Source organism: Scyliorhinus canicula, chromosome 17, assembly GCF_902713615.1.
Source record: "Scyliorhinus canicula chromosome 17, sScyCan1.1, whole genome shotgun sequence".
NCBI lineage: Eukaryota > Metazoa > Chordata > Chondrichthyes > Carcharhiniformes > Scyliorhinidae > Scyliorhinus > Scyliorhinus canicula.
Window position 1 is genome coordinate 122,887,873 of NC_052162.1, and position 25,521 is coordinate 122,913,393.

Sequence of the window (25,521 nt, forward strand, 5' to 3'; positions counted from 1 at the left end):
CAATGACTACACTTCAAAATACTTAATTGGCTGGGACGTCCTGTGGTTGTAAAAGGCGCTATAGAAATGCAGGTTTTTAAATTGAAGGTTTATGTTAAAAGATCTTGTTATCTGGAACTTAATTGATTTCAGCCACCCCCAACTTACCATTTAATAAATTTACTTTGGTTCAGACAAGACTTTAACCAATTAAGGCAAAGGCAGAATTCTCAGGCTAGTAAATTTCAAGAGGTTCATTGGATGAAAAAGTTTACTGAACAACTTTAAGACACAGGGCTGGATTTTCCGATCCTGCGGCCAAGTCCATTGCGCTGCCCCCCGCACCGATCCTCCGCCCGGTGGGGGGCTAGCAGTCGCTCAGCGTAAAGCCCGGGTTTACCTGATGAATGGCCGCAGAATGGCCGAGTCCTGGGCTCCGCATGTGCATGGCGTCGGCCACATGCAGACCCGGCCTGCTAAAAACCGCCTCCCTGTAACAAGCCTCCCCACCTCCCGCGAAGCCCCCATGGCACCGGAACAGCTCCCCCTCCCCCCTTTGACTGTGGCGGCGCTGGACTCAGTCCGCCGCTGCCACGCGAGGTCCCCTAACGGTGTGAGCACCGGCGAGCGGCCCCGTCGAGGGCTTGGCCCATCAGGGGCGTAGTATCTGGGAAGGGTCTCAGGTGAGCTCTTCGAGTTTCCCCTTTTTTCACTGGCAGAGAATCGCAAAAATGCCGTCGCCCCCGATTCCACCGTAAAGCGGATTCTCCGGCCAATCGCCGAACGCGGTGATCGGAGAATCCAGCCCATTGACCTTCCAACTTCATGTGGGTGATCAGTCTGCAGCAGCGTAAACCCCTCTCTGGCTCCTTCTTTGACAGTAATTCTTGTGGAATTCAGCCTCGGGAGTCTGGCTCCTTCTTTGGCAGTATTTCCTTGGAACTCGCCTCGGAATCTTCAGTACTTGGCCAGCAAGGAAGACCTTCAGAACCTCTACTTTATCCCCAAAGTGACCATTACCTCACGTCAGAGTTGGGGTCTGTTGTAACATGACCATTGGTCAATTTGGTCACTGGATTAATTTAATTGGATCCCATTACTGACACCACCTTCCCTCATTATCTCAGACAGGAATACAATAGAAACTGTTTCATACTATCCCTTTATCTGATTCTATACAATCCCTTATTCATACAGTTTCAAATGTTGAGGCGAATCAGAGTTTGAAGGTCTCTCTTGCCAGTACATTTATCCTCATTGCATTCTTTCCATACACAGCATTAGTGTTTACATTTTTACAGCAAATAAAACTGAAGGCCGTGATCTATGGCCATATTGATCCAGGTGAGCCGGTTAGTCCGCTGGAGGTCCGGAATTGGGAACCACGCCAGTGCTGATCGGTTTTCCGACCTAACCAGCCCACTCCCGTTGGCGAGGTCGAGCTCCAATGAAGGCCAATCTCCATCCCATTAACGGAAGGACCCTCTAATAGCCCCCCGTGATCTAACCGGCTCCCCCAGCGAGCGGTCACGCGGGCGCCGAGTGTTTACGGTCCACACAGACATGGACCAGGCATCACGGCACCCGAGGGGTCTCCCAGGCCATTGGAGGCCCTGTAGTGGTCAGGTGGACCCCTGGCCTTCCCCTGGGAACATGGGTACCTTGGCATTGCCGGATGGCACCTTGGCACTGAAAACTTGGGATATCACACTCTGCCCATTCATGAAGATCACTCAAAGACTGAGGATTGATATTCTCTCCATTTCAAATACCGTGTGAAAATCCAAACTCAGTATATCATGAAATTATTAGATTTAAAACAGAACGAGCTGTTGGGATTCACTGCCTGACAAAGGTGCAGGAAGTAAATTCAACTGTAACTTTCACACGGGAACTGGACAGATTCTGTGGGAAAAGAAACTTGCCGGGCGATGGGACTAATTAGATAGTTCACTCAAAGAGCTAGCATGGGAATGATGGGCGGGATGGCCTCTTTCTGTGCTCTCTGAGACTCGTTTGTATTTGAAGAAAATGAGAAATATCTAAAATCCACTTCCTACGAGGGGGGTAGAAGCAGAGATGATGGAATTTTTCCCGAAGGAAATTGGATGGGCTTTTGAGGAACATAAGCTGACAGGGATATGAGAAAAGAACAGGGCAATGGTTTGATCTACATAGATCCACAAGTTGTAATCTTTGGAATTCTCTACCCCAGAGGGCTGTGGGAGCTCAGTCATTGAGTGTGTTTAAAGCAGAGACTGACAGATTTCTAAATATCAATAACACAAAGGGATATGGGGATAGTGTGGGAGAAAGGCATTGAAGTGGATGATCAGCTATGATCGTATTGAATGGTAGAGCAGGCTCGATGGGCTGAATGGCCAACTCCTGTCCTATGTTTCCAATCACAACAAAGAGGCAGGAAAGTAAATTGCGAAGAGGACATAAGGAGCTTCAAATATGTACTTCAGGCGCCTGCTGAATGTGATCATGACCCCATCCGTGGAGAGACAACCTGAGGTGATCGTCTCCCTGGATAGAGAAAAGACCTTTGACAGAGTTGAGTGGAAGTGCCTCATAGAGGCTGGAGCGGTTTGGGCTTGGAACAGGTTCACTGCCTGGATGAAACCCCCTGTATAACGCCCCCACCAGCTCTAAATACTTCCAGCCGCACAGAGGCACAAGGCAGGGATGACCGTTATCCCCGCTGCTGTTCTCCCTGGCATCAAACCACAAGAGATTGCGCTGAGGGTGGCAAAGAAGTGGAAATGGATCCGGACAGGAGACACAGAGCTTTGCTCCATGCAGATGATCTGCTCGTCTACATCTCAGACCCGCAAAGCAGCATGGGAGGAATTATTGGGCTTTTGAAAGAGTTTGGAACCTTTTTGGGCGACAAAATTAACCGGAGCAAAAGCGTGACCTTCCCGGTGAAACCTGCAAGGGGAGGAGCAGAAGCTGGAGTGGGCTGCCGTTTTAAAAACAGGCCTGGCACAATTCCACTACCTGGGGATCCAAATCACTCATCACTGGACAGGGATCCACAAGTGGAACCTGACCAGCCGTGACGGAGGAAGTATAAAAGGACCTGCACGATTCCCACTCAACCCCTGGCGGGGAGGGGTGCAGACATCACAAAATGACGTACTGCCCAGGTTTAATTCTCCCTTAAGGGGCGATATGTTTTCAAGAAACATTTTATTTGAAGCTTTGTAATTTTTAGTTCAACAAGTTTAACATTCTAAAACAAGCGAGCGGACCGACACCCCCAATACAATCACCATAAATTACCAACTACCCCCCCCCCCGAGAGCTGCTAACTCCCCGTATATTAGATTCCCCGTCCCTTATTTTACACTGCCGAGCCTCCCATTCCCCCCACCCCCCCCCCGCCGAACCTCCCATTCCCCCCCGGCGAGCCTCCCATTCCCCCCCCCGCCGGGCCTCCCATTCCCCCCCCCCGCCGAGCCTCCCATTCCCCCCCCCCCCGCCGAGCCTCCCATTCCCCCCCCCGAGCCTCCCATTCCCCCCGCCGAGCCTCCCATTCCCCCCCCGCCGAGCCTCCCATTCCCCCCCCGCCGAGCCTCCCATTCCCCCCCCCCCCGAGCCTCCCATTCCCCCCCCCCAGCCTCCCATTCGCCCCCCGCCGAGCCTCCCATCCCCCCCCGCCGAGCCTATCATCCCCCCCCGCCGAGCCTCCCATTCCCCCCCCCGCCGTGCCCCCCATTCCCCCCCCCCGCCGAGCCTCCCATTCCCCCCCCCGCCGAGCCTCCCATTCTCCCCCCCCCCCCCTTACTGCTGACAGTCAGTTTTCCTGGAAGAAGTCGATGAACGGCTGCCACCTCCGAGCAATCCCCTGAATTGAACCTCTCAAGGTGAACTTAATCTTTTCCAGCCTGAGAAACCCGGCCATGTCACTGACCCACACTCCTGACTTTGGAGCTCCGAGTCCCTCCATCCCCAACAAAATCCATCTCCTCGGGCCACCAGGGAGGCAAAGGCCAAAACGTCGGCTTCTCTTCTCCCCCCCCCACCCCCCCCCCCAGGATCTTCTGACACCCCAAATATTGACTCGGAGTTCACCCTTCCTTCCAGGACCTCTGACATGAAGTCCACAAAATCCCTGCCAGAATCCACGTCACTTCGACATGCCCAGAACATGTGTACGTGTTCGCTGGTTTCCCCCACCCGCCCGCACCTATCCTCCACTGTCCTCAAAAAACCTACTCATGCCGGCCACAGTCAGATGAGCCCTGTGAACCACCTTGACCTGGATCAGGCTTAGCCTGGAACACAGCACGAGAATGAATTAACTCTCTTCAAGGCCTTTTCCCATAGTCAGACTTCTAACAACCCCTCCCAACTCTTCCTCCTATTTCCTCTTACCACTCCCCGATTGGACCCCTTCCTACTCCATCAATTCCTTGTCTATTTCCAGACCGCTCCCCTCTCGAACCCCTGTTTTGGACATCACCATATCCTTAGTCCCCTTGGGGGGAGGCGGGGAAAACTTGTGGACCTGTCTCTGGGCAAAGTCCCCGTACCTGCAGGGAGCGAAACCCGTTCCCACCCCGGCAAATCAAAACTCCTCCTCTAGTGTCCTCCAGGCTCGGGAAACCCTCCTCAATGAAGACATTACCAAATCTCTCGATCCCTGCCCGATACCATTTCCTAATCCTCCGACCAATCCTCCCGGAATAAAATGGTGACCATCACAGATCCGTGACCGCACCAACACCCCCTCCCATCTCATGTGCTGCCTCCCTTGCCCCACCCCTCAGGGCTGCCACTACCACTGGGCTTGTGGAATAACCGAGCCGGCATAGAACGGTAGGAAGTCGCCGTTAGTAAAGGTCTCCAACTTGTACCCTTACAAGATGCCGCCTCCACTCGCTCCCACACCGACCCCTCCCCCACTACCTAACTGTTAGCGGGAGAGAATCTCTAACAAATCACTCAACGCCCAGGGTTACTGGTTCTCACATCAAACACTTTATTTCACCGGTGGGGAGATGGTTACAGTCCCAGACCATCTCTCAACTGAACAAAGGAAAACATCCATTCTTATATTTTTCAAAACAGCTGCACAGCCCATTTCGGCCGCACCTTGTCCAATACTGATTATAGATTACATATATTAGATATATATCCAATTAAATTTGGGGCAGCACGGTAGCATGGTGGTTAGCATAAATGCTTCACAGCTCCAGGGTCCCAGGTTCGATTCCCGGCTGGGTCACTGTCTGTGCGGAGTCTGCACGTCCTCCCCGTGTGTGCGTGGGTTTCCTCCGGGTGCTCCGGTTTCCTCCCACAGTCCAAAGATGTGCGGGTTAGGTGGATTGGCCATGCTAAATTGCCCGTAGTGTCCTAAAAAGTAAGGTTACGGGTATAGGGTACGTGGGTTTGAGTAGGGTGATCATGGCTCGGCACAGCATCGAGGGCCGGGCCTGTTCTGTGCTGTACTGTTCTATGTTAAAATTTGAACATTACGGTAAGTGGGATGGTGTCTTACCAACCCCCTAACCTCATGAAGAAGTCATTCAAAACTAACTTAAAGTTATGTCTCCTGCCTGCACCATGGAGCCTTGAGCTGGTGAGGATACAATTCTGCTCTTTGTCCTGTTGGAGCTGTTATCAGTGGTGATAAAATCCTCCCTAGAAAACTCCCCATGTGTTTTTCACATTCATTCCTTGACTCAATCATTCCTGCCTCCCTGACTAACTCTGCTGTCTGTCATTAAGATGTTATTTGTACCAGTTTGCAAGTAACCCAGCTAATGATTGTTCAGCAATGTGGCTAGCTTCAGCTAACACCCATTTTGTGTCCTTTCTGATATTAGTAATTCTCAGCTTATAAAATCAACAAGCATTGTTTATACACTATCTATTCTACAAATTGCCTCTTATACAGGCATCTAAGCCAGGGTACCTTTATCTAAAATCTTCTTTCTAATACCGTGACTTCAACACTAGCCATCGATATGTTGCTGCTGCCCAGTAATAGTTAAAAAATTCGGAAGGGCCAAGCAAAAGTTTGCCATCCGAGGTCGGAAGAGGATTCCACAAAACGTGGGAGCCGTTCACTTGGTTGTTCCAAGAGCCTGTTTGTAGCCAACAGCTGAGAAGACAAAGAACAGAGAAGGCAGTCATGACACAGTAAGGAAGCGGGTTTGTGGGTAGGTGAAGAGAGGGGGGCAGGGAGACATGAAACCCAGCCATGCCCAACAAAAGAAGCTGAGAAACAAGGGCCGGGGGGCAGGAAAAGAGAAGGGGGGGGGGGGGGGGACCAACAGACGGGACAAAATTAAACAGTGGGGACGGAAAACAGGAAACCACAACCACCAACAGTGTATAATCAAAATAAAGGAACAACCGTGTATGTACACACTAATCCTCTTCTGTATACCACAAACACTCAATAGAGAGAGAGAGCCCACTGGTAAATTGTAATAATTCCTTAAATATTAGCTATTCTAGGTCTCCATCAGTTTCCCATTCCACCTTAGAACAACTTGCCCCCCATACCCTGATGGCATTTTTCTGTGAGCAACACCCAGATAAATTAAACAGAAAAAACCCATGTAACCATCATGGCCCATCTTCATGGCAATGTGGCAGGATTTTGGGGGATCCAAACAGAAATGCAAACTAAATAATCTTCTCACTTGCGAAACATCCTTTATTCTGTGATCCTTATGAAATTTGAAACCAGGTATTCCAACAAGACAAAGAGATCAAGCCCACTGGATGCAAAGTGGATGAGAACCGGCCAGTCCAGCAGAAAGTAATCCTCGGACCTCCCCATTGACCAACTGACAGAATGAACAAACTGCAGTGCTGGACTGTAAACTGACGGCGGCAAAGCAACAATAACAGCAGACTCCCAACCCTGTATTCACTGGTCAATTTATTGGTGTCTCTCAGCAGATGCAATGAATCATGCTTTCCCTTCCCACATTGAAGGAGGTGACTGCCTCTACCCAGTGTGAACTCGCTGGTGACTCTGCAGGTTGGATGACTGAGTGAATCCCTTGCCACACCGAGAGCAGGTGAACGGCCTCTCCCCAGTGTGAACTCGCTGGTGTGTCTGCAGGTTGGATGAATCACTGAATCCCTTCCCACACTGAGAGCAGGTGAATGGCTTCTCCCCAGTGTGAACCCGCTGGTGTCTCTTCAGAATAGATAAGCGAGTGAATCCTTTCTTACACACAGAACAGGTGAATGGCCTCTCCCCAGTGTGATCTCGCTGGTGTGCCTTCAGACTAGATAAGCGAGTGAATCGCATCCCACACTGAGAGCAGGTGAATGGCTTCTCCCCAGTGTGAACTCGCTGGTGTGTCTTCAGGTCAGATAATCGAGTGAATCCTTTCTCACACACAGAGCAGGTGAATGGCCTCTCCACTGTGTGGTCTCTCTGGTGCGTCTTCAGACTAGATAAGTGAATGAATCTCTTCCCACACTGAGAGCAGGTGAATGGCTTCTCGCCAGTGTGAACTTGCTGATGTGTCTTCAGATTAGATAACCGAGTGAATCCTTTCTCACACACAGAGCAGGTGAATGGCCTCTCCCCAGTGTGAACCCGCTGGTGTGACTGCAGGTTAGATAACCGAGTGAATCCTTTCTCACACACAGAGCAGGTGAACGGCTTCTCCCCAGTGTGAACACGCTGGTGTGTCTTGAGGTTAGATAACCGAGTGAATCCTTTCTCACACACAGAGCACGTGAACGGCCTCTCCCCAGTGTGAACTTGCTGGTGTATCTTCAGACTAGATAAGTGATGAATCGCATCCCACACCAAGAACAGGTGAACGGCCTCTCCCCAGTGTGAACTCGCTGGTGTGTCTGCAGGTGGGTTAACCGATTGAATCCTTTCCCACACTGAGAGCAGGTGAATGGCTTCTCCTCAGTGTGAACTCGCTGGTGTTTCTGCAGGTTGGATGAATATCTGAATCCCTTCCCACACAGAGAGCAGTGAACGGCCTCTCCCCAGTATGAACTCGCTGGTTTTCTTCAGGCTGGATAAATGTCCAAATCTTTTCCCACACTGAGAGCAAGTGAATGGCTTCTCCCCAGTGTGAACTCGCTGATGTATCCGCAGGGTGGACAACTGACTGAATCCCTTCCCACACTGAGAGCAGGTGAATGGCCACTCCCCAGTGTGACCTCGCTGATGTGACTTCAGCCTGGATAACTGTCTAAATCTCTTCCCACACTGTAGGCAGATGAACAGCTTCCCCCCAGTGTGAACTCGCTGGTGTGACATCAGGCTGGAGATTTGAGTGAATCTCTTCCCACACTGAGAGCAGGTGAATGGCTTCTCCCCTGTGTGACCTCGCTGGTGTATCCGCAGGGCATATAACCGATTGAATCTCTTCCCACACTGAGTGCAGTTGAACGGCCTCTCCGCAGTGTGAACCCGCTGGTGTGACTGCTGTGAGATAATTGAGTGAATCCCTTCCCACACACAGGTGAATGGCCTCTCCCCAGTGTGAATGCGTCGATGAATCTCCAGTTCTGATGGGGCTCTGAATCCCTTCCCACAGTCTCCACATTTCCATGGTTTCTCCATGTTTTGGGTGTCCTCGTGTTTCTCCAGGTTGGACAATCAGCTGAAGCCTCATCCACACAGAACACATGTACGGTCTCTCCCCACTGTGAATGGTGTGATGTTTTTTTCAGGCTGTGTAACTGGTTAAAGCTCTTTCCACAGTCAGTGCTCTGGAACACTCTCACTCGGGTGTGGTGCGTCTCGGTGCTTTTCCAGTCACACTGATATTTAAATCTTTTGAAACTGACAGAACAGACAAACATTTCTCCTTTAGATTCGAAGGCCAATGATATTCAGGTTCTAAGGAATTGAGGGTGCTTTTCCAGTCACACTGATGGTTAAATGTTTTGATGCCGACAGATCCGGAAACATTAATTCTTCTGGATTCAAAGGCCGACGATACTCAGGTCCCAAGGAATCAAGTGGCTCTGTCAGATCGAGACGTGACAATTGAGATTTCTGTCTGTAATTCCTCCTCTTGTAATATCCTGCAGAAGGAGTTTACAAAGTCAACTCAGTATCGGATAGAAATTCAGAACAAACAATTCTAGTTTCTGTATAACATTCTTTCCGCTCTCATTCCCCAATACCTCGTCTCCAATACCTATTCCCCACACCTAGTCTCCAGGGAGGGATGGAGTATTGGAGCAGTAAGTATAACAACCTTACCTCGGGATTCACGGCCTAGTCTCCAGGGAACGGACTCGGAGGTGCGGAGTATCTGAGCTAACAGTAACAAAACCTTATCTTGGGGATTCATGTCCGAGTCTCCAGGGAGCGGACTCGGAAGGACGGAGTACCGGAACTGTGCGTATAAAAACCTTACCCCGGGGATTTAGTATTGGAGCTGATAGTATAAAAACCTCATCTCGGGCATTCGCAGCCGAGTCTCCAGGAAGCGGACTCGGAGGGGCAGGATATCGGAGCAGTGCTGTAGGAAGGATGAGCTAGCTGACCACTGCATCCTGGTACAGGAGGCCATTCAAGCGGGGGGAGGAAGTGGTAGTTGTCGGGGATTCTATAATTAGGGGAACTGATAACATCCTTTGGAAGCAGGACCGAGAGTCCCACAGGGTATGTTGCCCGCCCGGTTCCAGGGTGAGGGGCATGTCTAACCGGCTTGAAAGGATATTGGAGAGGGGGGGAGGATCCACTTGTTGGGGTCCACGTTGGGACAAACCATTAGCAAGACTCGGAAAGAGGACCTGTTGGGGAAAATCAGGAACTAGGAACAAAATTAAAGAACAGGTCCCAAGGGTTATAATCTCTGGATTACTCCCTGAGCCACGTGCAAATTGGCATAGGGATGAGAAAATTAGGGATGTAAACACGTGACTAAAGGATGGGTGGGAAAGATGGGTTCCATTCATGGGGCACTGGCATCAGTATTGGGACAGGAGGGATCTGTACCGTTGGGACGGTCTCCACCTGAACCGATCTGGGACCAGTGTCCCACGTGGAAAAGGATAAATAGGGAGGTAGTCGGGAACCTAACGTCAGGACTGCAGCTCATGGCAAAACTACAAGTAGTATAGCTGGTTAAAGCAAAAGTGAAAAATAACAAACAAGCAAATAACAAACAAGCAAATAACAAACAAGCGAATAACAAACAAGTGAATAACAAAACAAGCAAATAACAAACAAGCAAATAACAAACAAGCAAATAACAAACAAGCAAATAACAAACAAGCGAATAACAAACAAGTGAATAACAAAACAAGCAAATAACAAACAAGCGAATAACAAACAAGTGAATAACAAAACAAGCAAATAACAAACAAGCAAATAACAAACAAGCAAATAACAACAAGCAAATAACAACCAAGCAAATAACAACCAAGCAGTGCTGAGGGAGCGGTCAGGGGAACAGCCCGATTAAGAGTTGCTATAGACAAATGCACGGAGTGTAAGGAATAACTACACGAACTGCAGGCGTAAATGCAAGTTGAAGATTATGATGTTGTCGCTGTTTACAGAGACGTTGGGCTGCAGGATGGTCAGACCTGGGAACTAAATATCCCGGTTATAAAGTTTACAGGAGGGACAGAGAATATGGCAGAGGGGTGGAGTAGCCTTACTGATCATAGATACTATCACCTCAAGTGGTGGAGGAAACAATGAGGGGAAAGCATCCAGTGAGACCATAGGAGTGGAACTGAGGAAGAAACAATCTCAAACTGTAATGAGTGTTGCGTATCGACCCCCTGGTGGCAGACAGAGGCGCTAGATTGTATAGAAGGCAGAAATTAAGCAAGTGTGTAGCAAAGGCAGAGTAGTTATTAATGGGGGATTAGAACTGACACACAGATTGGGAGAGGCAGACCAGCACCTGTCAGAAAGGGAGTGATTTCTGGAATGTGTCCTGGGATAGTTTCCTTTTCTGGAATGTGTCTGGGATAGTTTCCTTTTCTGAATGTGTCTGGGATAGTTCCTGCAGCAATATGTCCAGATGTAACAAGTGGGACAGGCAATATTAGATTTAGTTATAAGGGCCAGCATGGTGGTGCAGTGGTAGCACTGCTGCTTCACGACTCCGAGGATCCGAGTTCAATCCCGCCCCAGGTCACTGTATGTGTGAAGTTTGCACATTCTCTCCATGTCTGCGTGGGTCTCACCCCCACAACCCAAATAGATGTGCAGGGTTGGTCAATTGGCCATGCTAAATTTCCCCTTAATGGGGAAAGAAAAGTATTGGGTTACCCTAATTTTATTTGAAAAAAGATTTAATTATGAGTAATAACCCTAATTCAGTTGGTAACCTAACTGCACAAACATTGATCAAATAGTCATCACAACATGATGAATTCAGTGTAGTGTTGAAAGTGAAAAGCACATTACAGACAGTAGAATTTTAGACTTGGGTAAGGCTGACTTTAACGGGATGAGACGGAGACTGTCCACGGTAAACTGGGGAGATCTGTTAATGGGTCAAACAACTGAAGATCAGCGGAGAATACTCAAAGAACATTCAACAAGATTAGGAGAAAGTGGGGAGTGGGCTCTATGGTGACCAGACTCCTTTTTCTTTTTCTCCGTTGTTTTTGTTTCCACCGTGGGAGGGTTTGTTTTATTGGATTCATATATTGACAGGTGGGCCGTGTTTGGGGTGGTGGGAGGATGGGATCGTTGTTATTGTTAGGGGATTGATTTTGTATTTGTTACAGTTCACTGTTTGTGGGTGGGGTGTAACTTTTGAAGGAAAATGTGAAAATGGAGAATAAAACATTTTTTAAAAACTTGCCAAAACTCCTGAAAAAATTAATAGTCAATAGAGGACAAGGACTTAATACAATTTATGTAATATAGATTAGTTTATATTATTGTCACGTGTACCGAGGTACAGTGAAAAGTATTGTTCTGCAGACAGTCCGAGAGATTATTTATGAAAAAACATAGGACGTATAATAAATACACAATGTAATACATAGACGTAGTGTGAAGCAACAGAGTATAGTGCTAACAACAGTAGGGAAGATGCAGAGATCAGTTCAGTGCATAAGAGGGTCATTCAGGAGTTACCAACACAGGTGGAGAAGGAAGTCAAGAAGGCATACGGAATGCTTGCCTTCCATTGGCCGAGGCACTGAGTATAAAAATTGGCAAAGTCATTTTGCAGCTGCATGGAACCTTAGTTAGGCCACACTTGGAGTATAGTTTTCAATTCTGGTCACCACACTACCAGAAGGATGTGAAGGATTAGTGAGGGTGCAGAAGAGATTTACACAGCACATTGCCTGGTATAGAGGGCATTAGTTCTGAGGAGAGGTTGAATAAACTCAGTTTGTTCTCACTGGAATAGCGCAGGTTGAGGGGCGAACTGAAAGAGGTCTACAAAATTATGAGGGGCATAGACAGAGTGGATAGTCAGAGACTTTTTCCCAAGGTTTAGAGGAGATGTACAAGGCAAGTTTTTTTACAGAGGGTAGTGGGTGCCTGGAACTCGCTGCCAGAGGAGGTGGGGGAAGCAGGGACGGTAGTGATATTTAAGGGGCATCTTGACAAATACAGAATATGATGGGAATAGACGGATACGGATCCCGGAAGTGTGGAAGATTTTAGTTTATAGACGGGCAGCAATGGTCGGCACAGGCTTGGAGGGCCGAAGGGCCTGTTCCTGTGCTGTACTTTTCTTTGTTCTTTGGTTCTAATACTTTGGGGTGTGTGAGCTGCAGCATCGTTAGCCTCCTGTTTGTCTAGAATCGAACCCTCTTTCACCCACTCACTATGTCAACATGTTGACTGGTTGTTGAATTGCTGCCATTTAATCTGGAGGCTCTGCTCCCTCAGAGATCCTGTTCTGAATGAATTCTCAATGTCTGTTGTATTTCTGCGGCAATATCTCTTGTTCTCTGGGCCCATTTCCCGCCAGTTTTTCTGCTGCTTTCATTGTTTGAAAAATGGTGAAAACAAAAGTAATAAAAATATTGACATTTGCGGGTGTCTGGGCGGGAGGGGCGCGGCTTCCCTTCCGACAGGGAGTCAGGGAGCCGCTTCAGCTCTTTCCGTGCGGCCTGGTCAAGCTGCCGAGAGCCTCGGGACTCACTGCTCGGTGCTGCGGGTCTGACGGGGGAAGAACCCAGTCAGTGACCTTCCCCTAACGCCGGCCCGGTGCTGCGCATGTGCGGCGGAGCGCCCACCCCCTGACCTTCCGGCTGCCGAATTGACCAATGGGAAGACTTGGAGGACTGGAAGGACTCTGGTCCTCCAGCCAATCAAAGCGCGGGCTTTGTGTGAATGAAAATTGAGCGTCACACAGATTGAAACGTCTTCCTGTCTCCAACATCTGTGAGTAAAACACTTTCTTTTCTCCCCCTTTCCATTTCCTTCCTCATTCTCACCTTCAATTGGTCACTTGCAGCAACTGAAGGGAAAGGAAGTGAATCCAGGGAGGATGTAGACTCTGGAAAAGTTGGCCCAGTTCTCTCTCTCTGAAAGACATTAACATCCTTTGCTCCCCAACTTGACATGGGGAGAACGTGCAGACGCAGCACAGACAGTGGGACCAGGCTTTTGGACCGAACCCCTGGGTAGTTCCAATGTGCCTGGCCCGGCGGTCGCCTGAAGGGTCTCCTGTCCCAGAACCACACTTGGGCCGAGGTGTTTATGTCACAAAGGCCCCTGGGTTAAGGGGGTACCCGCCTCATCCAGGTACAGTAAGTGGTCTTACAACACCAGGTTAAAGTCCAACAGGTTTGTTTCAAACACGAGCTTTCGGAGCACGGCTCCTTCTTCAGGTGAATGGAAAGGCTTGTTCCAGAAATGTTTTATAGACACAGTCAGAGATGCCCCGGAATGCGAGCACCTGCAGGCAATCAAATCATCAAAGATGCAGAGAGAGAGGTAACTCCAGGTTAAAGAGGTGTGAATTGTCCCAAGCCAGTTCAGTCGGTAGGCCTCTGCAAGTCCAGGCTTGTTGGTGGGGGCCGAATGTAATGCGACATGAATCCCAGATCCCGGTTGAGTCCGCATTCATGCGTGCGGAACTTAGCTATAAGTTTTTGCTCAGCAATTTTGCGTTGTCGCGTCTCCTGAAGGCCTCCTTGTAGAATGCTGACCCGGAGATCAGAGGCTGAATGTCCTTGACTGCTGAAGTGTTCCCCAACTGGAAGGGAACAGTCCTGCCTGTTGATAGTCGCACGATGCCCGTTTATTCGTTGTCGCAGTGTCTGCATGGTCTCGCCAATGTACCACGCTTCGGGACATCCTTTCCTGCAGCGTATGAGGTAGACTACATTGGTCGAGTCGCACGAGTATGCGCCGCGTACCTGGTGGGTGGTGTTTCCACGTGTAATGGTGGTGTCCATGTCGATGATCTGGCATGTCTTGCAGAGATTACCCTGGCAGGGTTTGTGGTGTTGTGGTTGCTGTTCTGAAGGCTGGGTAATTTGCTGCAAACAATGGTTTGTTTGAGGTTGCGCGGTTGTTTGAAGGCCAGTAGTGGGGGTGTGGGGATGACCTTGGCAAGATGTCCATCCTCGCTGATGATGTGTTGGAGGCTGCGAAGAAGATGTCGTAGTTTCTCCGCCCCAGGAAAGTACTGGACGACGAAGGGTACTCTGTCAGTGGTGTCCCGTGTTTGTCTTCTGAGGAGGTCGGTGCGGTTTTTTGCTGTGGCGCGGTGGAACTGTCGATCAATGAGTCGAGCGCCATATCCCGTTCGTACGAGGGCATCTTTCAGCATCTGTAGGTGTCTGTTGCGCTCCTCCTTGTCTGAGCAGATCCTGTGTATACGGAGGGCTTGTCCATAGGGGATGGCTTCTTTAATGTGTTTCGGGTGAAAGCTGGAGAAGTGGAGCATCGTGAGATTATCTGTGGGCTTGCGGTAAAGCGAGGTGCTGAGGTGACCGTCCTTGATGGAGACGAGTGTGTCCAAGAATGGAACTGAATTTGGAGAATAGTCCATGGTGAGTTTGATGGTGGGATGGAACTTATTGATGTCATCGTGTAGTCGTTTCAGTGATGTCTCGCCGTGGGTCCAAAGGAAAAAATGTCATCGATGTATCTGGTGTATAGCATCGGTTGAAAGTCCTGTGTGGTGAGGAAGTCCTGTTCAAACTTGTGCATGAAGATGTTGGCATATTGAGGTGCAAATTTGGTCCCCATGGCTGTTCCGTGCGTCTGGATGAAGAATTTGTTGTCGAAGGTGAAGACGTTGTGGTCTAGAATGAAACGGATGAGTTGCAGAATTGCGTCTGGAGATTGGCAGTTGTCGGTGTTGAGGACTGAGGCTGTTGCAGCAATGCCGTCGTCATGGGGGATGCTGGTGTAGAGTGCCGAGACATCCATTGTGACGAGGAATGTTCCTGGTTCAACTGGTCCATGGGTGCTGAGTTTCTGTAGGAAGTCCGTCGTGTCGCGACAGAAGCTGGGTGTACCTTGTACGATGGGTTTCAAGATGCCCTCGATGTGGCCAGAGAGGTTCTCACACAGGGTCCCATTGCCTGAAACGATAGGACGGCCTGGTGTGTTGGCCTTGTGTATTTTCGGGAGGCAGTAGAGATCGTCATCAAACCAGCAGATAAAGGAGGGGCCACCGTCATACTGAACAGAACAGACTACTGCAAAGAAGTATACCGACAACTCGACAACCAGGAACACTACAGGCAGTTACCCGCAGATCCAACCAAGGAACACATCCGCCAACTCAGCAGACTGATCAAGACCTTAGATCCAGACCTTCAGAACACCCTACGTGCTCTCATCCCACGTAATCCCCGCATTGGAGATCTCTACTGCCTCCCGAAAATACACAAGGCCAACACACCAGGCCGTCCTATCGTTTTCAGGCAATGGGACCCTGTGTGAGAACCTCTCTGGCCACATCGAGGGCATCTTGAAACCCATCGTACAAGGTACACCCAGCTTCTGTCGTGACACGACGGACTTCCTACAGAAACTCAGCACCCATGGACCAGTTGAACCAGGAACATTCCTCGTCACAATGGATGTCTCGGCACTCTACACCAGCATCCCCCATGACGACGGCATTGCTGCAACAGCCTCAGTCCTCAACACCGACAACTGCCAATCTCCAGACGCAATTCTGCAACTCATCCGTTTCATTCTAGACCACAACGTCTTCACCTCGACAACAAATTCTTCATCCAGACGCACGGAACAGCCATGGGGACCAAATTTGCACCTCAATATGCCAACATCTTCATGCACAGTTGAACAGGACTTCCTCACCACACAGGACTTTCAACCGATGCTATACACCAGATACATCGATGACATTTTTTTCCTTTGGACCCACGGCGAGACATCACTGAAACGACTACACGCTGACATCAATAAGTTCCATCCCACCATCAAACTCACCATGGGACTATTCTCCAAATTCAGTTCCATTCTTGGACACACTCGTCTCCATCAAGGACGGTCACCTCAGCACCTCGCTTTACCGCAAGCCCACAGATAATCTCACGATGCTCCACTTCTCCAGCTTTTCACCCGAAACACATTAAAGAAGCCATCCCCTATGGACAAGCCCTCCGTATACACAGGATCTGCTCAGACAAGGAGGAGCGCAACAGACACCTACAGATGCTGAAAAGATGCCCCTGTACGAACGGGATATGGCGCTCGACTCATTGATCGACAGTTCCACCGCGCCACAGCAAAAAACCGCACCGACCTCCTCAGAAGACAACACGGGACACCACTGACAGAGTACCCTTCGTCGTCCAGTACTTCCTGGGGCGGAGAAACTACGACATCTTCTTCGCAGCCTCCCAACACATCATCAGCGAGGATGGACATCCTTGCCAAGGTCATCCCCACACCCCCACTACTGGCCTTCAAAACAACCGGCGGCAACCTCAAACAAACCAGTGTTTGCAGCAAATTACCCAGCCTTTCCGACAGCAACCACAACACCACAAAACCCTGCCAGGGTAATCTCTGCAAGACATGCCAGAATCATCGACATGGACACCACCAATTACACGTGGAAACACCACCCACCAGGTACGCGGCGCATACTCGTGCGACTCGACCAATGTAGTCTACCTCATACGCTGCAGGAAAGGATGTCCCGAAGCGTGGTACATTGGCGAGAGACCATGCAGACAACTGCGAGCAACGAATAAACGGGCAACGTGCGACTATCAACAGGCAGGACTGTTCCCTTCCAGTTGGGGAACACTTCAGCAGTCCAAGGACATTCAGCCTCTGATCTCCGGGTCAGCATTCTACAAGGAGGCCCTTCAGGAGACGCGACAACGCAAAATTGCTGAGCAAAAACTTAGAGCTCAAGTTCCGCACGCATGAATGCGGACTCAACCGGGATCTGGGATTCATGTCGCATTACATTCGGCCCCCACCAACAAGCCTGGACTTGCAGAGGCTACCGACTGAACTGGCTTGGGACAATTCACACCTCTTTAACTGGAGTTACCTCTCTCTCTGCATCTTTGATGATTTGATTGCCTGCAGGTGCTCGCATTCCGGGGCATCTCTGACTGTGTCTATATAAACATTTCTGGAACAAGCCTTTCCATTCACCTGAAGAAGGACCCGTGCTCCGAAAGCTCGTGTTTGAAACAAACCTGTTGGACTTTAACCTGGTGTTGTAAGACCACTTACTGTGCTCACCCCAGTCCAACGCCGGCATCTCCACATCATGGCTCATCCAGGTAGTTTGTACTCGGGGGTGAGGCCTGAGGGAATCTGAGGTTGCAGATCCCTTGGCCTCCTGTCGGGTTATAACCTGGGAAAATGGTGCTGAGGTAGAGGGGCCAATATCTCAACAAATTGGTGGAGCAGGCTTGATGGGCCAAATGCAGCTCCTATTTATTCTGTCATGAAGCACATGGTAGCACAGTGGTTAGCGATGTTGCTTCACAGCTCCAGGATCCAAGGTTCGATTCCCGGCTTGGGTCACTGTCTGTACAGAGTCTGCACATTCTCCCCGTGCCTGTGTGCATTGTCCTCCGGGTGCTCAGGTTTCTCCTCCCACAAGTCCCGAAAGACTTGCTGTTAGGTGAAATGAAAAATGAAATGAAAATAGCTTATTGTCACAAGTAGGCTTCAAATTAGGTTACTGTGAAAAGCCCCTAGTCGCCACATTCCAGAGCCTGTTCAGAAAGGCTGGTACGGGAATTGAACCCACTTTACTGGCCTTGATCTGTTTTACAAGCCAGCTTTTTAGCCCTGTGCTAAACCAGCCCCTCAGTGATTTGGACATTCTGAATTCTCCCTCTGTGTACCTGAACAGGCGCCAGAATGTGGCGAATCGGGGCTTTTTACAGAAACCTCATTACAACATTAATGTAAGCCGACTTGTGACAATAAAGATTATTATTATTATAAAGCAGTGTGCAGGGATCTGTCACACAGCCTGAATCAGCACCTTCAGGAACATTGGGAGGGTGAATATTAGATACAGCAGAGTGAGAATGGAGGGAGAGTGTGTGGGATGGAGATTTACAACTTTTAGGAACACAGCAGGCCATTCAGCTCCTGGAGCCTGTCCCGCTATTCACTGAGATCATGGCTTATCTGTGACCGAACTCCATATTCCTGCCTTTGGCCCATATCCCTTAATATCTTTGATTTACAAAAATTGGTCTATCTCATTTAAAAAAAAAAACATTTTATTGAGGTATTTTTTGGTTTTACAACAACAACAAAATACACAATATACATAAGTCTATAAACATAGTGCAAAAAAAAGCCAGTTACCTCCCTTGCAGGTCCCACCTTTATTAACCCACTACTCTAAGCTAAACTACCCCCCCCCCCCCCCCCCCCCTTTGCTGACGATTAATTTTCTGCAAACAAGTCAACGAACAGTTGCCACCTCCGGGCGAACCCTAACAGTGACCCTCTCAAGGCGAACTTGATTTTCTCCAGACAGGGAAAGCTGGCTGATAGCCAGGTCTTCGACTTTGGGGGCTTCGAGTCCGTCCAAGCTAATAGTATTGTCTCCGGGCTACCAGGGAAGCAAAGGCCAGAATGTCTGCCTCTTTCTCCTCCTGGATTCCCGCATCTTCCGACACCCCGAAAATTGCCACCTCCGGACTCAGTGCCACCCTTGTTTTTAACACCATGGACATGACGTCTGCAAACCCCTGCCAGAATCCCCTGAGCTTTGGGCATGTCCAGAACATATGCACACCCCTCCCCCCTGCACACCTTGCACACCTGTCTTCTACTCTAAAGAACCTGCTCAACCGGGCCACTGTCATGTGAACCCGGTGAATGACCTTGAATTGTATCAGGCAGAGCTTGGCACATGTTGTGGATGCGTTGATTCCACTCAACGCATCTTCCCAGAGACCATCCTCTATCTCTCCTAACTCCTCCCATTTGCGCTTCAGCTCCTCAGTCTGCGTGTCCTCTGACCCCATGACCTCCTTATAGATGTCAGAGACCTTCCCTTCTCCCACCCTCACTCTGGAAACTACCCTATCCTGAATCCCCCTTGGTGTTAGGAGCGGGAAGATTGAGACCTGTCTACGGAGGAAGTCCCGCACCTGCAGGTACCTAAATTTGTTTCCCCTCGCCAATCCAAATTTCTCCTCCAGCTGCCTCAAGCTAGGAAAGCTCCCTTTTATAAACATATTCCCCCATCCTCTCAATTCCTGCCCTCTGCCATCATTTTACCCGCCCATAGTAAAGGGGGCTGGCGGGCTTCGCTCACTCACTGTGGATGTCTTCTCTGGGTTCGAAACCCAGGGTGCTCTTTGGTTTCAAATTCCAGCATATGTAGTAATTTGCTTTTTTCCTTTCTTTTTGTGATGGTTGTGCCTGGGGAACTCCCAGGTTATCGCTGAAGGGAGCATGGTAGCACAGTGGTTAGCACCGTTTCTCACAGCTCCAGGGTCCCAGGTTCGATTCCACGCTGGGTCACTGTCTGTGCGGAGTCTGCACATTCACCCCGTGTCTGCGTGGGTTTCCTCCGGGTGCTCCGGTTTCACCCACAGTCCAAAGATGTGTAGGTTAGGTGGATTGGCCATGCTAAATTGCCCTTAGTGCTAAAAAGGTTAGGTGTGGTTACTGGATTACAGAGATAGTGCGGGTTTGGGTAGGATGCTCTTTCCAAGGGCCAGGCCAGCGGAGACTCGATGGGCTGAATGGCCTCCTTCTGCACTGTAAATTCTATGAAAACAGATTCACAGTTTAGCACAATTTTATTCACAACTCAACAAAATCTGACTCAGACTCACAGCTGAGCTTTGGGTTTTGCCCACACTTAGTAACGGAGACTGGCAGGCTACGGCCACTCCATCTGGATGCCTTCTCTGGGTTCCAACCCAGGGTCCTTTCCTTCTTGTGATGATTGTGCCTGGGGGACAACCAGGTTATTGCTGAAGTTCTGTTCGATGTTCCTTTCTTTATACTGGTGAGCTAGGATAGAGTCATTGGTATACGCCCACCACCGGCCATTGTCCTAGCCAGACCCCAACCTGTTAATGGGAAAGACAGGATATTCCTGTTTATCCATGGTGATTCAATCAAGACCCATTGTCCTCTGAAACCCCCCTTGTCTGACCAGCCATCAGCTCATTATGGAGTCCGATGGCTTCTTTTGTCTGTTCTTCGTCCTGCTGCAAAGCTGATCACCTGTGTCTGGAAGTTTATTACATATTCATAGACTTGGAGTGGGTAATCATAAAGTCCATGTAACAGTAACAGGTCTGTGCCTTGACTTGGGTGCTTTTGCAGATGGTCAGTATCGATTCCAGCCAGGGTCTCATGAGATAGTTTCTGTTCCTGGCCTATGTGTATCTTCTCAGCCTGTTTTCAGTCCCACAATAAAATAACCCCAGAATCTAGGGTACGCAGGCGAGGTGAAAGGAGCACTTTAGGGGACATCGGAGGATTATTTGGTTGTGCAAACTCGGTCCTGAACTCGGTGCAGCTGGCGGAGACAAACAGTTATGCCTCCTGGGTAGCCGCGGACGTCAGAAAAGGGCTACAATATGGGGTATATGGGACGCACTGGCTTCCATACATTTACAGGGAGAAGAGCTTCTGTGAGTCCTGGACGAGGTATCTGTGGGTATAATTAACACCATTCAAGCACAAGCAAAGGGAAGGGCCTGTGACACTCTTGCAGGACATTCAATTGACTATCCGGGCTGACGTAGAGGACTTTAGGTTCGGGACAATCCCACGGCACTTATTCACCTCCCTATACAAAATAAACCTCCTTCACATCCACAGGGACAGGAACAAACTGGTGGTTACCAGGCCAGGCGGTGGACCCACTGAGGGAGGGATAAAGTTTAATCTAGCAGTCCCCCAGGAAAACCCATCCAAGGGAACCTTAAGGACAGCTCTAGGTTTGAGTCATTGGGAACCGTGCAGGAGGGTTGGGTTTACCGGACCGGATCTAGAAGATACCGAGCACATCATAATGACCTGGCACATATGAGCACCGCAGAATGCTGTTCCGATTCAGCACATTACATAGTGTGTACCTGTCGGACTCTCGAACCCTTGTCAATCCACAGCAACGTTACGGTCAATGTTATGCCACTGAAAGAAGCTTTTAAGCCCATACAGGTCGGTCCCACACAGCCGGAGGTGGGGATAATCGCGGGAGGCCTCCTATGTGGTAGCAGCCACAGCTTCTGTCTGCAGGTAACGGACTCTTTAACACTGAGGGAATTTCACCTCCCCCGACGTACATCAGGCTACCTATTTGGGGCCTGGTGGGATGACTCACTTTACATGGACAAGACACCAGGCAGCACAATCCGATAGGCTATGCACGGAGCAACAGAGCTCGCTCAGGAGAATGTCAGGGCAGTCGACAAATCAGATAAGGAAAGGAAAGATCCAGGTGGGCTCAGCTATCCAGACCCTCATTCAGGTGGGACTCTCCGGAACACAACATTGGTGGGACATATGTGTTCCCGGGGCAGCAGGCAACCGACTTACAGACGGGTGGGAGGTAATCCGAATAGGAATGACTATCGGTACAGGCATAATGCTGGTATGGGCAACGGTTATGTGCTGCCTACAGCGTAAGTGGAGAAAACCTTAGACTGTCCTCCAGCAAATCCCACTAGTCGCCCACAGGGAGCGGTGTTATGGACCAGTGTTTAGAGAACACCAAAGTGTATCATGGAGTTCACCTGACCCACAACTTTTAACAGAGAGTGTGGTTATGGGGAACACTTTACAGGTGTGGTGCAACAGAGAACTAAGAATATTTTAAAACAAAAACAATGTTTATTCTATGAATCCCATTAACATTTTTAAACACAGACAATAAACATCTTAGCAACCATCAACTAAAATACTCCCCCCAAAGAATACAGTACTCTATAAGTAATCCTTAATCTTTCCTTACAACACCCAGAAGACAAAAGGCCTTTTTAAAACAGAGATCAGATTTAAATTCACTGCTGAGAGCAGTTATCACTTTGAAATCCTCAAATGATCTGGAGACAGTCTTTAAATTGCAGAGAGAAATCCTTATCCAGCTGTTTGCTTTTCCCGCGGCTATCCAGCTCTCAAAGCAAAACTAAAATACACTAGCTGCCTGCTCAAAAACAAAAGTGTAAGACAGACAGCCCAGCTCCACCCACACTCTGACATCACTGCAGCTATCTGACAAACACCCATTTCATAAAGGTACACCTACTACAGCTATTCGATAAACACCCATTTTTTACTCGCACATGACATATGTAAAGGTCTCCATTTTCTCATCAAGACTTCATTTTTACAGTAATAACACTCCAGTATGCACTCAGATTCCTCTTCTGTGTAAGCTTTCTGATACATCCGTTTTATTTCTATATCTTTCTGTTGTAACTCCGCCAATTTTCCTGAACTAAAAATATCCGCCTCATCCTCCACTTTACTTGTTCTTTTCCAACAATCTGATCAAAAACGTGTCTGATAATTTAACTTCAACTTCATCTTCACTCTGATTTCTCCTCTTGTCTTAACCTGTGACTTTATGACCTTGTTACTACATAATCTGGAAAAATCCCAGGATATTCTTCCTTCAACACTTCAGTTGTCTGATTTTCCACTGGCTTATCAACCACAGTAGACGTCACTCCCACATGTGATCCAGCTATATCATTACCCAAGATAAACTGTATTCCTGGACAAAATAGTTTCTCTATTACTCCTACTACCACTTCACTACTCTTCACTGGACTTTCCAACCTTACCTTATATAATGGAACACTACTCTTCTCACCCTGAATTCCACATATTACCATCTTTACTGGCAATATTTTTCCTAAACTACATAATTCCTCATCCCTTACCATTAAAGATTGACTAGCCCTCGTAACTCTTAAAATTGTGACTTCTTTACCTGCTCCTTCTCATACATATGAGTAAACTTCACCCACACAAGTAAATTCTTTAAAGAGATCTGGCACCTTCTTATCAATTACCTCTTGATCAGGCTGTACAATCTTTTGTACCTCCTTCACTTCACTTGGGCTTTCTTTCACCACTTTAACAAACCCCACTGTCTTCTCCTGTTTTACCACATCAGCCTTCCCAGTGCTTTTCTTCAACCACCAGCACTGTGACTTTACATGGCCTAGTTTATTACAGTGAAAACATTTGAAACTTTTCATTTCTCTTCCACCCTCCTGGATTTCTTTTTTAATCTGAGGTGCACTCTCCTTATTATCTCCTATCAGATCTCCTTTACCTTTACCACTTGAGTATTTCTCTTTTCCCCAGTTTCTATCCCTCACCGGCTGAAACTGATGTCGGAAACCAAGCTTTGACTTATGAACTGATCCATAATCATCTGCCATTTCTGCTGCTAACCTCGCAGTTTTAACCCTCTGCTCTTCCACATGAGTTCTCACTACATCAGGAATTGAATTTTTAAACTTCTCCAAAAGTCTAATTTCTCTGAGAGCTTCATACGTTTGGTCTATTTTCAAAGATTTTAGCCACCTATTAAAGTTACTCTGTTTGATCCTTTCAAACTCCATGTGTGTTTGACCAGGTTCTTTCCTTAAATTTCTAAACCTTTGTCTGTCGGCTTCAGGCACTAGTTCATACGCACCGGAGATGGATTTTTTCACCTCCTCATACCTCCCAGATACCGCCTCCGGTAGTGATGCAAACACTTCACTAGCTCTACCTACCAGACTAGCCCTACCTATCAGCTTTGTTTGAATCAGTAATGCCCACATGATCGGTAGCCATTGAATTTGTACAGCCACCTTCTCACATGAAATGAAAAAGGCTTCTACCTCCTTCTCATCAAACCGTGGCAATGCTTGGACGTATTTAAATAGATTCCCACCAAGCCTTCGACTATGACGCTCTTTCTCTTTATCCTCATCACTATCCTCCAACTACATTTCCCTTTACAACCGCTAAATTTAACTGACTGTCATATTTCATGGCCTTTTTCTAAGTTCAAACTCTCTCTCTTTTTCCCTTTCCTCTCTCTCTTTGTTTTTCCATGATCTGTATCTCCCTTTCCCTTTCTTTTTCTCTCATTGCATATTCAAGCTGCTTTAATTCTTTTTCATGTTCAAGTTGCTTGATTTGAAACTGACTTTTTGCCATTTCTAATGAGTCAGACTGTATCTCAGGCAATTTAAGTACCTTTTCTTTTTGTATTCTGTCAGGTAATGTTAACTGCAATGTTTTTGGGAAATCTAAAAGCCTATTTTTAGTCTCTGTTCGTAAGGTACTGCGTGTGACCGTCTCCACCTCCAAAAATTTCAGAACCTCTGAAAGAGCCATTGTGCACAACACACTCCTACTTAAACTGGTATACCACACCTGAAAAGCAACCACAATATGCTCACCCCTCACTGCCTTTAAGTTCACAAAGTCAACCCAATAGATAGATTTTTATCCCCCTCGAGCTCCCAATTTCTTATGGGCCAGGGTTTAGAGAACCCCAAAGTGTATCATGGAGTTCACCTGACCCACAACTTTTAATAGAGTGTGGTTATGGGGAGTACAAGGGCCCACTTTACAGGTGTGGTGCAACAGAGAACTAAGAGTATTTTTAAACAAAAACAATGTTTATTCTATGAATCCCATTAACATTTTTAAACACACACAATAAACATCTTAGCAACCATCAACTAAAATACTCCCCCGAAAGAATACTGTACTCTATAAGTAACCCTTAGTCTTTCCTTACAACATCCATAAGACAAAAGACCCTTTTTAACACAGAGATCAGATTTAAATTCACTACTGAGAGCAGTTATCACTTTGAAATCCTCAAATGATCTGGAGACAGTCTTTAGATTGCAGAGATAGAGCCTTATACAGATGTTTGCTTTTCCTGCGGCTATCCGGCTCTCAAAAGGAAACTAAAATATACTGTAGCTGCCTGCTCAAAAACGAAAGTGTAAGACAGACAGCCCAGCTCCACCCACACTCTGACATCACTGCAGCTATCTGACAAACACCCATTTCATAAAGGTACACCTACTACAGCTATTCAATAAACACCTATTTCTTAAAGGTATTCGCATATGACAGCGGGAAGGGAAAAGGTTAATGGCTGTTACTCACAGCGGGTG

At 48.2% G+C, this 25,521-nt stretch overlaps 1 pseudogene; it reads right to left on the reverse strand.

The window, feature by feature from the left end:
• Positions 1 to 6,955: 6,955 nt before the first annotated feature.
• LOC119951848 lies at positions 6,956 to 7,908 on the reverse strand (annotated as a pseudogene).
• Positions 7,909 to 25,521: the final 17,613 nt, after the last annotated feature.